A 14,681-nucleotide genomic window follows, 5' to 3' on the forward strand; every position below is an offset into this window, starting at 1 on the left:
TGTTGTCCAAGTCTTGCTGTCAGAAAGGTGCATTGAGGACGCAGGCTTGGTAGATTCAGTTTGGTGCTCTGTCACGTTGCTGTACATTCACACTCTTTTACTCAGCTTGGATGTAACAGCTTTCGCAATGCATGTGTTGATGTTAGAATCAAGCAATAAATTATGGAGCCTGGATATGCAAAGCCATCAACTGCAACATCACATTGTCAGTGCTGATTGCTGGTATGGTAACGTCTTGGAATATGACATTTGCTTTCCTAATGCTGATGGTTTGGTCAAACCAAATTCTTCACAAGTCAGAGTCTGTCCATTTGCTACTGCAGGTATTCCTTATATGGAATGTTAATGCAACAGCATTAGTGTAGCACATCTCTGAGAACGGGATGCATCTTGTCTTGGATCTCAGGCAAGCAAGGCTGAACAGCTTTCTATCAGTTCTGTTACCTCCATAGATGACCTGAGATTATATGGCAACAGCAAAGAAAATATGCTAAAGAGATGTTGGTGCCCTGTTTGCCCCAGTATGCATCTCCGTGCTGGTCTTGCCAGTGATACCTTTGCACTGAGAATTAATGATTTGATTTAATTGACAAATTGTATAAATCAATCTTTATATCCCAGACAGGGAAACCAGACTTTGGGGAGTCCGGAAGTGAATTGCTTGCCGCAAGATTCCGAGCCTCTGACCTGCTCTTGTCATAGCCACAGTATTTATATGGCTAGATCAATTGAGTTTCTCGTCAATGGTAAAACTCCTGGATATTGATAGTGGGGATTTCAGTGATGCTAATGTTATTGAATGTCATGGGGCAATCATTAGATTCTGTTATTGTGAGATTGTCATTGCCTCATGTGATGTGAATGTTTGTTAGCCCAAGTATGGAAATTATCCAGGCTTTGTTGCATCTGGACATGACTCAACAGATACTGAAGCAGTCAGTAAATGGTGCTGAACATTGTTCTATCATCAGTGAACATCCCCACTTTTGACCTAATGATGGAAGGATGATCCTTGATGAAGCAGTTGAAGATGTTTGATGTAGAACACTACCCTGAGGAACTCCTGCAGTGATGTCCTTAGGGACTGAAATAATCGTCCTCCAGCAATGACAGCTGTCTTTGCTCGTGCAAGATATGATCTTAAGCAGCGAAGAGGTTTTCCCTTGATTCTCATTGACTCCAATTTTGCTAGGGCTTTTTGATGCCACACTTGGTTGATTGCTGCCTTGATGTCAAGGGCAGCCACTGTCTTCTCACCTCTGGAGTTCATATCTTCAGTCCATGTTTGGACCAAAGCTGTAATGAGGTCAGTTGTTAAGTGGCCCCAGAGGTTCCCAAACAAAACATCAGTGAGCAGGTTATTTCTTTTATTGGACAGAGTATACTTTCTTACAATAGTTTGCAATGCTTGAACTGTTTTCAAAGTTTGAGAGGTCCTGATAAGCACCAACCTCCTGTCTTGCCCTTCTTTTGTGAAAGCTGACCAATACAGGTTGAGGTAGCAATCATGTAGCTTGGGGAAGATTCCTGAAGCAAAACCTCCAATGAAACAATTCAATGGATCACCTTCTGTTCCTCGTATTTCTGCAATTCACCAAGTGGTCACTCCAAAAATTGCACCAAGTGCAGCCATAGTTAAGGTGCCATTGACTGCCCTTTGCACTGCTTCAGCAACCTTTTGTAGCTAGCAATGCAGCAGTATGAAAGGCTGAGCTATCGAGGCCAACCCTGGTCTATGTAGTTTCCCAGATTTTGCTGGGACATTCCTTGCCATCAGCTGTTTCCCAGTTACCCATTGCAGTGTGGCTCAAGGACATGACTATTTAAATGCTGATTGATAGCACTAGCTGATTAGTGGATGGATGGACTGGTAATTGGCTGGGCTTGATTTGTCTTTTTTTGTGTGTGGACCAAACGGGATGGATTTGATTGTCTTTTTTGTGGACAGGGCATGGGGACAGCTTTTCACACTGTAGTTGTACTGGAACAGCTTGGTTTGCAGTAAAACTCATCCTGGAGCAATCTTCAGTACAATTGTTGGAATGCTGTCCGGGCCTAAAATGGGCCAGCACAGTCAGCTGTTTGATGATTTGGCGTAAAAGTGAATCAAATTGGTTGTAGACTGGCATCCGTGATGCTGGATACCTTCCAGAGGAAGCCGAGATGTATCATTCACCGCCACTTCTGGTTGCAAATGCTTCAGCCTCGTCTTTTGCTCTGATCTGTGTTTTCCCATCATTGAGGATGGTGATATTTGTAGAGCTGTCTTCTCTGATAGTTTAATTGTGCAACATCATTCACAACTTTGTGTGGCAGGACTGCAGAGCTTAGTTCGGGTCTGTTGGTTGTGGGATCACTTGGCTCAGTTGCATATTGCTGCTATTTGGCATTCAAGTAGCCTGAGTCATGCAGTGCACAAACTAAATTTTTCATACTCTTCTGACAATTTCAGAGCTTAATGAGTTCTTCAAATTGTCATTTCTCTAATATTAAAAATATGGGCACACTTGGACCTGTCTGCTAACTTTGATTTGCTCTCTTCTCATGCATTTGTGCTCACTGAGGGATTGTAGTGCAACGCTCTCTCGTCCTTACTTGCATGATCTTTTAACTTTACTACTTTTTGCATTTTCTCTCCGGCGCGCACGCACACGTGCACGCGCTCTCTCTCTCTCTCTCTCTCCTGTCTACCCCCACCCTCCATGTTTGCTCTTTTTCTCTCTCTCTGCAATTTTCTTAGAGCCGCCAATTAAGTTGGTTGTAGGGGAAATTTAGGCCATTGTTGACGACTGCTCATGCCCCATCCTTCACCTGTAATCCCATCAATGCCAAGCCCAGGTTTTGGGAGACTGAGGTCGCCAAGCATAAACTTTACTCATGTTTTTAAAAAAAGCAGAAAAAACAATTTGAAGTATACATTTCATTGTTGTGAAATATAGTTATTTAAAGCATTTGAACCCTCATTCTGGACATTGGAAATTCTTAATGAAAAAACAATTAGAATTTTTTTTCAGAAAGCATTTTGAACCATTTGTGGAACTATGTAGGCACAGAATGTAATCTGAACTTGAGAAAATACCCAAAGTAAATGTGGACATGAAAATGGGATGAGAGTTGGGAAGAAGGTAGTGAGAGAATGACAGAAAATTGTTGCAAAAATGTGATAACTTAAGTTAAACTCTACAGACAGAATCCATGCACAATGATAGTGTGTGTATATAAAATGAACATTGACTGCTATCCAAAGTCATCTATGTTGTGAGATAAAAAGCAACCACCTTTGTCTCAACATTGAGATTGGTAGGGAAAGCCCCTGTGAGGGGTCAAGATTACAATTACACTCACTCACTCACACACAGTCGTGCGTGCGCTCTTACACTGAGGGCTCTTTTTGAGATCTTTTGATTTTCAGGGATTTCTTTTTCATTCTAACTACTTCGTTGGGTGATGCAATCATGTAATGGCATCGTCTTCTGTATTTGAGAAGAGAGCATAAATACCAAATGGAAAGACTCAGTAATAACAACTCCTTCAATCTACAAAGCTGGCCTGCTAAGCTTAGATTTTAAAACTTATTTTGCAAAGTAATGCTTTATTTGGCAACACGTGGCTTGTGGAATAGTGGTCCAAAGCCAGAACAGAAAAAAAACATGGCAAGTGAGTAATAATTTTGATAGAAACTTTAATTTCAATTGTAATTGTAAGTGGCAAATTATAGAGTCTCTCTATATGATATATTAATCTTTAACTCCTTTTGAAACATTCAAGTTCACAATTGTGCAAACTGTTGTAAGTTAAAGAAAAACATGGTTTGTTGATATCTACTATATTTGTGCATTACAATTTGTTTCTTGTCACCACCCATGAGCTAAAGTTGCCTGCTCTGCCATCTGAAAAAGACTGTTCATCTACGAGATACAATTCCTAATTCTCAGTATTAAACTGAGATCAGATTCCTCTCAAATTCCAACTGTTTGATCCCATGAAGTAGAAATCAGACAAGCATAAGCAATTTAGGTAGGTTTGTAAAAGGCCAAATGAAATTGCTTGGTTGAATATTTTTCTTTTTCTCATTGAGTTGCCAATCACCATCATCACGACACAAGATTGTGACAACTTTCTTTCTGCTTGCTGCTGCTCTTGTTCTCAGTACAGGCAGCACCTCCTGAGCCTATTTTGAGCACTGCTGCCTACTCTCCCTCTCCTGAGTTAACACCATTGCTTACACGTTCAAAATTGATGCTGGTTAAGATGTTATATAGCAATTATAGGTGGAAACCTTGTAGGAGAAATGTCAGAACAATTTCCTTGCATGTAACCACAATGTAGTCAGTAGTCAGACTGAATGCTAGGAAAGAAAAGAGCTACTGCTAACTATGTAGGTTTATACAAGCAAAACATTCCTCACCAGGGCCAGAATACAAGCCTGAAACACCATGAGCCAGAAGATGGCCTATTAAGGGGATGTAAATCTGTCTTGCTTTGACTGGATCTTTGAAACGCTTTGTTAACAAACACACAAATCTGGGGAGTAAACTAATGACTTGGTATTCTAGGTGTTGGTGATTCTTGGATTTGAAGAAGGTCATAGAAGGAACCTCTTGCCATTAGATCGTCAATAGAATTAGTGAGGTTTATTTGGAAGTTGAGTTCAATTTCTGATGCTAAAGTGCTGTAGTTCTTTAGTTTGAGATTACACTTTTGGACAACAATAGTACCTTGTTCTTTTAGTGGTCCTTTGCCATGTATCTGTGTATATAGAAGGATGACTCTACAAAATTAGAATACGGAGGAGGAAGGTTACAGAACAGAAGTTTGTGTCACCTGAGACGAAGACGAAATTTAAGCCAGCTTTTCCGAAATGGTTTTAAGTGAGAAGATGTAATTTATGAAGAGCAGATTGATGTAACAGGTGAGACGATTTTTTTCTTCATGAACCGTTTTAGTTTTCAGTTGTTCAGATACTTCATGTAGCAAGTAGTTGGCATAATATTTAGGGTGGTCATGGGTAATTGAATTAATCTCAGCCGGAGTGCTACAGTTGACTTCAGTACCTGGGTCATGGAAGAGAGCATTGGCCAGGGTTGCCACCATTGATAACCACCCAGTTTGACTGCATTTGGCTGTCAAATGCATGGTGGGTTGGACCAGTCTCTGATGACCCAGTTGTTGAATAGAGCCTATTAGATCACAGATAACATCTTTGCTGACATGCCAATCTTTCATTAATTTATTTATTGAGGTTGCTGAAACTGTGCAACAGAGTTGTCAGGAGTAATTTACTAAGTTGAGTTTCCTGGTTTGGTGAACACTTGAATTTGACCAGGGTTTTGGAGGCCTCTGGAACTGGGGTTTAGACAAGCTTGCTAGAAAAAAAACATGGCACAATCATTAACCCATTCCCTTTTTTTTCAGTTGATCAAAAACCAAACTAGCAAATGGTTGCATAATTTCCAAACTCGAAATCATTGTTCTGTAAATCTGAGTCTTCTAACTAATGATAATACCATATTTTGACTTGCATATTTTCAAAAATGGAAACCATGAGGCCAGGGGCGTAAGCCCTTGAAGCACCTGACCAAAGCAAAACCATTTTTTCTTTAACAATTTTTCAAATACAGTCACCTAAATCTCTTTCTAATTTAAGGACAGCAGCAGAGCAATAAAAATATGAAATTTTATAGGATTTGGTTTAATCAGAAGTCAGAACAGATTGCATTGTTTTGTCGAGCGAAATGAGTCATGTACCATTGTAGTAATAGCTGGCCAATCAGTTGAGATGTTTGTAGATATTGATAATTAAAAGGCTTGTTTTGTTGAACTTTTATTAATGTTTGTGTGGAGGTATCACTGAATTAACTGTATCTTTTGTAACAGTCTTCAGTGCTCGTTGAATGTCTTCTTTCATTGCGATGAGTGTTTTGAATGTCGGCAAAAAGGTGTTGAGTGGAAATGTTTGTCTTGCTTTTCGTTATTGTTAGCATTGGAGTAATATCTTTGCTGTCATGCAGGCCTTAAGATCTTTAAAAATTTTTGAAGGTTATTTATTAGTATCACAAGTAGTCACTGCAGTGAAGTTACTGTGAAAATCTCCTGGTCACCACAGTCTGGCACCTGATGAATTGAACTACATTCTCAATCTTTTGTAGTTCCTTACAGTCTTGGTCAGAGCAGAAGCCATACCAAGCTATGATTTATCCGGAAAGGATGCACTCTACAGTGCATTTGTAAAAATTGTTGCAAGTCGTAATGGACATGCCATATTTCTTAGCATCCTGAGAAAGTAGAAGTGTTGGTGAGCTTTCTTAACTATAGCATTGACGTGGGTGGACTAGGACAGGCTATTAATGATCTGGGCACCTAGAAACCTGAAGCGCTCAATTAATGTTCTAGAGCAGGGAAATGGCCCCAGATGAAAAAGGTGCTGCTGTTAGCAAGCCCCAGACTGTTTGGGCTCAGTAATCCTGGGGAGCTGCAAAAGTGGCAAAAAGTCACTAATTCCACGCTGGAGAGGGTAAGGCCTTAGAAGAAGCCCTGGGAGTTATTTATAGCTTATTGCCGTCAGATGACCTGAGTTCAGAAAAACTCAGGCAGCGCCACCTTACTGAAACTAATCGTCTGTGAACAAGGTGGAAATGAAATTTTGTGAATCCCCGGGAAGTCAGTCTCAGAAGAAGAGATTGAACTATCGGGTGATGAGCAGCTGTTGGGCAGTTTGGGCCACAATTGCTTTTGAGAAATATCTTCAGAAGTGAGGAGTTGAAATCCCTCGTGTGGCAGACAGAGCTTTGGTGTGATTTTGAGGCTGTGGTCTTTAACATCTTGTGGCTTTATTATAATCATGAGAAACTGAGATTTCAAATTATGTCTCCTTTAAACAAAAAACTACTGGTCTCTAACTGGATCTCACAAGCATGTAAAAATTTTGGAACTCAATTTGAATAGTGCTTTTCTGTAAATTCTAACTACTTAGTCCATTCATAATACTATTTTAAATTTGAAGATAGATAAAGTATAAATGTTAAAGGGAATTTTTAATTCAGTGTCCCTAGTAGCTTGGGAAGAGGGTGTTTTACAACTTCCAAGCTGTAGCATTTCTCCACTAACCTTTCCAAGCTTCATGCTGATGCAATATTAAGTACATCTGGCCAAAGGAAATTACAGAGTTACCACAGGAATTGACTGCTGTTGCTGTTAATCAGTCTGGAAAAATACAACATAATATTTAGAGCTATTATTTTCTAAACTCCTTATTGTCTGTTGCTGTGAAATGATTGAAGAAGACTTGTATTCACATAGCATCCATTCAAAACTCAGGATGTCCAGAACAGGTTATAGCCAGCTGGGTGCTTTGAAGTGTTATCACTGTATAATGTAGGAAATAGCAGCCAATTGGCAACATGGCTATCCGTGGCATATGTTGACCCTCTTACAATAGGTCATCAATTTGCGTGATGGACAAAGGACAGATGCTCTAACTAAAGTTTTTAATACAATTTATTCTTTATTAATAACTCATCATTCTTCAATAAGCGCACAATTAACACATTACTCTAATATGGTTTCCATTACACCGGACTGAAATCTAGATACCCATGTGTGATGAACTGGCCAGTGGGGATCTTCTGAGTTCTGAACTTGGGGTCGTCTTTGTGATGGCGGGTCTTGAGTCTTTGCAGTTGATGTCTCTAATGTCCCCTTGTTTATACGTTTCCTCCAGCTTTCCAGAATGTTTGACGTATCCCTTTCTCAAGACCACCTCAATTCATTTGTCCAAAGGTTGTGTAAACAGGAGACATCTGTTTCCATTGTTCTTCTTATCTGTCTTATTTTATGACCATTGCACTATCAAGGTCAAGTGACCCTTAACACCAGATGTGCTCAGTCAGTAGCCTAGTTTTACTTCATCCTTTCACAGTGAAGTGTCCTGGTGCTCTTCATGAAGTTAGCATAATCTTCCATCAAGACTACTAACTAGTCTGTTAGTAGCAGACTAATAGCTAGTCTATCAGTCTTGACATTTTTACTCTTAAGACCGCACATAACAATAAAATAACTCACTCAGTCATCTATTTTAGGTCTTCATTGAGGGATAAATGTTCAAGTCAGAGGAAGAACATGCCTGCACTATACCATTGTGGACAGATGGTGGATCCTTCCCTTGGAATATTTCTTTCTCGTTGGAATGTATCCATTCTGTGTATTCTGAAATCTCCCCTTAAATGTTTGCCGTTGCATCTCTGTTGACCAATCCATTAACCACATTTGCCAGTTCACTTTGGCTAACTTCGCCTTCCTGCCCTCCTAATTACTCTTAAGTTTAAAATCCTAGTCTTGGTGCTAAATTCTCCCTTAAACAGAACATAAAATTCAATAATATGATTGCTGCTGCTGCTTATCATTTGGGGTGCCTTCACTGTGAGGTCGTTGACTAATCCTATCTCACTGCCAGATCAAGTATAGCCTGATCTTCGGTTGCTTTTAGAATATGTTGTTCTAAGAAATTATCCAAAAACATTCTACAAGTTCCTCATCTAATCAACCTTTGCCAGTCTGATTTTGCTAGTCTCTATTTAGATTCAAATGCCTATGATTTCTGCTGAACTTTTCTGATAAGCTCCCATTATTTCTTATTTCATACCCTGCTCTAGCATGTAGTTGCAGTTAGGGCTATGTAAAACCATTTCCCCAAGTGACTTCTTGCTTTATCTTTTTTCATCTCTACCCAAACCACCTCTCCATCCTGGTTTCTTGAACTTGGGTCATCCTTTCCATTGTGCTAATACCATCATTTATTAACAGAGCCATATCTTCACATTTTTTAGTTTCCTTTCCTCTTCAATGTTGTGTACCCATCAATATTCAGGTCCCAATCTGTCATCCTGCATCTATGTTGCTGTCATGGCTATCAGTGCAAATAGAAAGTCAGTACAATCAGCTGATCTGCTTTATTTAAAATGCTCTGTGCGCTTCAGATAAAGCTTTTCATTATTTTTGTGACCTGTAGGCTTATCTGTTGATTTACTCTTAGATTTGTACTCTGTTCCTTCCCAGCACAGTCTCCTTATCATTTCTCACATTAATACCTTTCTCTCTTGCCTTGTCTCCATTTTTTTTTTATTTACCACATTTTCCCAAATTTAAATTTCATTATTTTTGTTTAAAATACTCTTTTACTTCCTCATTAGGTGGCTTGCTGGAACATTGGTCCCAGGACAGTTTAGGTATAGGCTGTCCCAACGGCTTTGCTCCCACTTTGCCAGTATTGGTGTTAGTGTCCCACAAATTGGAACCCATTTCTATCACAGCGGCCTTTGAGCCGTGCATTCTAATCCTATTTTCTCTATGCCAATTGACACATGACCCTAGTGATGATTACTTTTGTGGTTCTTCTTAATTTAGTGCCTTGCTTGTCAAACTTACTATGCAGAACCTCCTTTCCTTGACCTGCCTATGTTGTTGGTACCTACATGGATCATCACAACTGGATCCTCCCTGTCCCACTGTGAATTCCTCTTCAGCCCTGAGCAGAAGTCTCGAACCGTTTAACTGGGCAGGCAACACATCCATCTGGTCTCCCATTCTTGCTGCAGAGAACGGTGTCAATCTTTCCAACTATACTGTCCCCAGCTACCACCACTATGTTGCTTTATTGCTTCCCCACTTGAATGACACCCTGTATTGCGTCATGACTAGTCTGCCCATCCACCCTGCAGACCTCGCTTTTGTTAATACACTTTGCAAGTTACTTAAACGTTTTTTACAATTTGTTCGCCAGACTGATTCTGGGGATAAAAGAGTTGACTTCTGAGGAGATATTAAATAGTTTGGGCTTATACTCGCTGGAGTTTAGAAGAAATGAAAGGGAATCTGATTGTGGTATATAAAATACCAAAAGGGGTTGATTAAAGTAAATGTAGACCAAATATCCCCTCTTGTGGGGCAGTCTAGAACAAGAGGTCACAGCTATGGGTTGAAAGATGGCAGATTTAAGAGATGAGGAGGAACTACTCGCCAAGCTGCTGAATGACACCAATATGGCCCAGGAAAAGCACGTCTGTAGAAAAAGTGTAAGCAGTTAGAGTGCTTACAAAGAGTGGTGAATTTGTTTTAACTTGCTGCTTCATAGTGATTAGATATATTTCTGATAAAAAACCGGTTAAAGGGTTATGGGAAACAGGTAAGGAGATGGATTGGAGACCAGGAGAAGATCAGGTCATGATTTGATTGAATGGCAGAGCAGGCTCGGAGGGCTGAATTGTTTATTTCTGCTCCTAGTTCCTAATTACTAAGGTTGAGGCTTCTCTACTCTTGTTCTCTGCTTGTTCCTTTTACATGTCTCGTGATCTCACCCATCTCTCCCTAATCACTTGCCAAAGCAGGTGACCCTGTTCTAAGGAGTGTAGCCATCTTTTGATAGAAGGTTTCCAGGTATCTATTTGTATCTGTGGTTTGGCTTCCAAATCAATAATCCTGTTCCTGAATTCCTCTAACTGCTTACATTTTTTCTACAGATGTTTTTTTCCTGGATCATATTGGTGTCATTCTGCAACTTTATTTATTATTTAATTGATTATTGTTAATTATAATTGATATTTAGTTAATTTGATAATGTTCCTAAACAACTTGGAATATTTCTAAGTATACTATTTACTATGCTTATTAAATGCTAGTAACAGCTACAACTGAGACGTACATTTCTAAATTACACAGACATGTATTTTTGGTATTTATTTCAAAGGTTAATTCTTTATATCTGTAGATCTTCCTTCACTTTGATGTCCAGAGCTGGCTATTAACCCACTGTTCCCTGTGCTGAGCACTTGCCATCCAATCAACTTAGTTTCCATTGAAACTGTAAACTGTGCATAGGTGCTCAGTAGCTGAAATGTGTGCTCGCTCCCCTGCTCCAGACTGTATCCTGCAGGTACATTCAGACTCCCAGGTGTTTAACTAAAGTTAAAGATAGTATCAAACTTAAGTATATAATTGCACAAAGATAGATGGGAGATCAGAACGTTGGGCAGAATCTTTAAAAAAAGTCAAAGATTAACCAAGAGGAAATGGAGAGTAAGCTAGCTCGAAACATAAAGACAAAAAATAAAAGTTTCTATAGACATTTGAGTTAACAAAGTAAGTATTGGTCTGATGGAAAGCGAGCCTGAGGAATGAAGAATTGAAAATAAGGTGATGGCATATGACCTTCATGCGAGTAACATTCCAATAATAGTTATAAATCAGGAAATGGAAAGGAAGGAAAAACTCGAAATTACAACTACCAGGGAAGTGATGCGGAGCAATTTTTTGGACCTGCAGGCTGACAAATCCTCAGGAAGTGATGGACTTCATTCTAAGATCTTAAAAGAAGTGGTGAGTGAGAAAGTTGATGTACTGGTTTTCCAAAATTCCCTAGATTTGGGGAAGAGTCCTTTATATTGAAGTAGAGCAAATGTAGCTCATTCGTTCAAGGAGGAGGGAGGCAGAACAAAAAAGACAAGCTAGTTAGCTTAACATATGTCTTGGGGAAAATGTTTGAAGTTATTATTAAAGATGTTATAGGAGGGCATTTATATTCAAAATAATCAGGCAGAGTCAACATGGTTTTTGATAGAAAACATTTGAAATGTGCCAGATCAACAATTATTGTGAAAAATAAAACTTCATAATGAAGGAGGTAGCATATTAGCATGCATGTAAGATTGGCTAGCTAATAGGATTATATTCTGGTTGGTAAGATATAACAAGTGGTGTGCCACAGAGATCAGTACTGGGGTCTGAGCTGTTTGCAACGTAGATAAATGAATTGGATGAAGTGACACAAAAATATGATTGCTAAATTTGCAGATGACACAAAGATAGATATGAAAGTAAATTGTGAAGAGGACAAAATGAGGCTGCAAAGGGATATAAATTGTGAATAGGCAAAGATCTGGCAAATGGAGTATAACATGAGAAAATATAAAATTGTCTGATTTTTCAGAAGTAAGAAGCATTTTATCCCAATGATGACAGATTGCAGAGCTCTGAGATGTGGAGTGATCTGGGTGTCTTAGTGCATGAATTACGAAGTACAGCAAGTAATTCGGAAAGTATAGAATATTGCAAGGAAACTTGAATACAGAAATAGGGTGAATGTACTTCAGTTATACAGAGCATTGATAAGACCACATCTGGAATATTATGTACAGTATTGGTCTCTTTACCTAAATGTAAATCTGTTGGAAGCAGTTCAGAAAAGGTTTATTAGATTAGTAAGTGGAATTGGCGAGATGTCTTACGAGGGAAGGTTGGACAGGTTCGGTTTGTATCTGCTGGAGTTTAGTAGAGTGAGATCCTGAGGGGTCTTGACAAAGTGGGTGTGGAAACAATGTTTCCTCTTGTGGGAGAATCAAGAACTGATTAAAAGTAAGGGATTGAACTTGAGAGAAATTAAGTGAATTTCTTTTCTCAGATTCATGAGTCTTTGAAACTTGGAATATTTTTAGGGCGGAGCTAGACAGATTCTTAGATTTTTGCTAAGCAAGGGAGTGAAAGGTTCTCGCGAGTAGGCAGAAATGTGGAGTTGAGATAAAATTCAAATCCGTCATGATCTTATTGAATGGCAGAAAAATTTAAGTATATGACCTCCAAAGAATTTAAACATTGGCTGATGTACTGCAAACTGGTTCTGAACCCAGGAAGATGAAGGCTAAAATAATTCCAAGCACTTCACTGATTAATCAATGGCCCATAGAATTATTGTTTCATTAGCTCTCCTGCAGAGTTTCTATCATGAGGGGTTTTTTTTCTGGATGCTTTGGCTCATTCTACTGTTTAATTTAAGATAATATGCTGGATTTTAATTATTTCTTGCAAGAACCTGTCTAAATTTGACAAGTCTAGGATTTTTATTTGGAGTCCAGGTGTCTATTTCTTTCAGAATAGAGGAGTCACTGCTTTGTAACTGTTTTGTAACTATACTTTGTATGTCAATTATTCATTGGTTGCAGTACCTAGATGTTACATTGCTGTGTACTAATATGGCCCAGATTTTCGCCATGTTGGAAAGGCTTTCTGATATTGTGCAAATAGTTGAACTACCTGAAAACTGCACTTTGCGTAATCACAGTGCTTTGAGCATATGTGTCATTGAGGTTTACAGCATGGAAACAGGCCCTTTGGCCCAACTTGTCCATGCAGCCCTTTTTTTAAACCCCTAAGCTAGTGCTAATTGCCTATGTTTGGCCCGTATTCCTCTATACCCATCTTACCCATGTAACTGTCTAAACGCTTTTCAAACGACAAAATTGTACCTGCCTCTACTACTACCTCTGGTAGCTTGTTCCAAACACATCGCCCTCGAAAAAAATTGCCCCTCTGGACACTTTTGTATCTCTCCCTTCTCACCTTAAACCTGTGCTCTCCTGGTTTTAAACTCTCCTATCTTTGGGAAAAGGTATTGACTATCTAGCTGATCTATGTCTCTCATGATTTTATAGACCTCTATAAGATCAATTCTAAGCCCCCTGTGCTCCAGAGAGAGAACTCCTAGTCTATCCAGCCTTTCCTTGTAATTCAAACCATCAAGTCCTGGGAGCATCCTAGTAATTCTTTTCTGTACTCTTTCTAGTTGAATAACATCCTTTCTGTAATAGGGTGACCAGAATTGCACGCTCAAGTATGGCCTCACCAATGTCTTGTACAACTTCAACAAGGCATCCCAACTCCTGTATTCAGTGTTCTGACCAATGAAACAATGCATGCCGAATGCCTTCTTCACCACTGTCTACTTGTGACTCCACTTTCAAGGAGCTATGAATCTGTAACCCTCAATCTTTTTGTTCTATAACTCTTCCTAACACCCTGTCATTACCTGAGTAAGTCCTGCCCTGGTTCGATCTACCAAAATGCATCACCTCGCACTTATCTAAATTAAACTCCAATTGCCGTTCATCAGCCCACTGCCCCGATCAATCAAAATCCCGTTGCAATCCAAGATAACCTTCATTGTCCACTATGCCAGCAAACTTGGTTTCATCTACAAACTTACTAACCATGCCCACTAAATTCTCATTCATAACATGAATATAAATGTCAAATAACAATGCACCCAGCACCGATCCCCTAGGCACACCACTGGAAACAGGCCTCCAGTTTGAAAAACAACCGTCTACAACCACCCTCTGTCAAAATAAATACCACCGAGTTTAGAAAAACCTGGCCAAGAAATATCCATAGAATCTTCTTGTCTTCTCCTGAGGAAAATTCCTCCAGGGTGCGTGCTTAAGGTGGTTAGTCTCTTTCGAGTTGTCGCTGGCAAACAAAGACTGCTGTAACTTTTATTCACAAATCATCCATGTGTTTCCAGAAGATTCTCTGTAATCCAGCTGACTGTGTAACCAGAAACCGATTACATGGCTTGAGCCTCCAATGAAATTACTTGCAAATGACATCATAATGCTGACTTCACATGACGAGTATCTCACATAACGGTAATAAAATTTGAAGCTACAATGTCGAGTCAGTGTAAACAACTTCCCTTATTTGACCAACACACAGTTTCAGATCACGGCTCACAGACCAGATACCTGACCCAGAGTAACTTTATGACCTGCATCTGGTTCTAATTATAATTTGACCAAAAATCCCAGCATGCTTCACCAGAAAAGCCAATTTAAGGCCACTATTGCCATTATTGTTGT

General features: G+C 39.4%; 1 protein-coding gene across 3 annotated transcripts in view; it reads left to right on the top strand.

The window, feature by feature from the left end:
- ptpra (protein tyrosine phosphatase receptor type A) overlaps positions 1-14,681 on the top strand; it is a 257,679-nt gene that overhangs the window by 11,497 nt on the left and 231,501 nt on the right. Inside the window, exon 1 of one of the 3 annotated variants that reach the window (XM_080196610.1) lies at positions 4,813-4,912. The exons of the other annotated variants lie outside the window; for them this stretch is intronic. The gene's annotated coding sequence lies outside the window, so the exon portion shown is untranslated. Of the gene's footprint in view, positions 1-4,812; positions 4,913-14,681 lie in introns of those variants that run through there. 3 annotated transcript variants of the gene reach the window in all.

The sequence above is a fragment of the Carcharhinus amblyrhynchos genome, chromosome 1 (assembly GCF_965287045.1).
Source record: "Carcharhinus amblyrhynchos chromosome 1, sCarAmb.v2.hapA, whole genome shotgun sequence".
In the NCBI taxonomy this organism is placed as follows: Eukaryota; Metazoa; Chordata; class Chondrichthyes; order Carcharhiniformes; family Carcharhinidae; genus Carcharhinus; species Carcharhinus amblyrhynchos.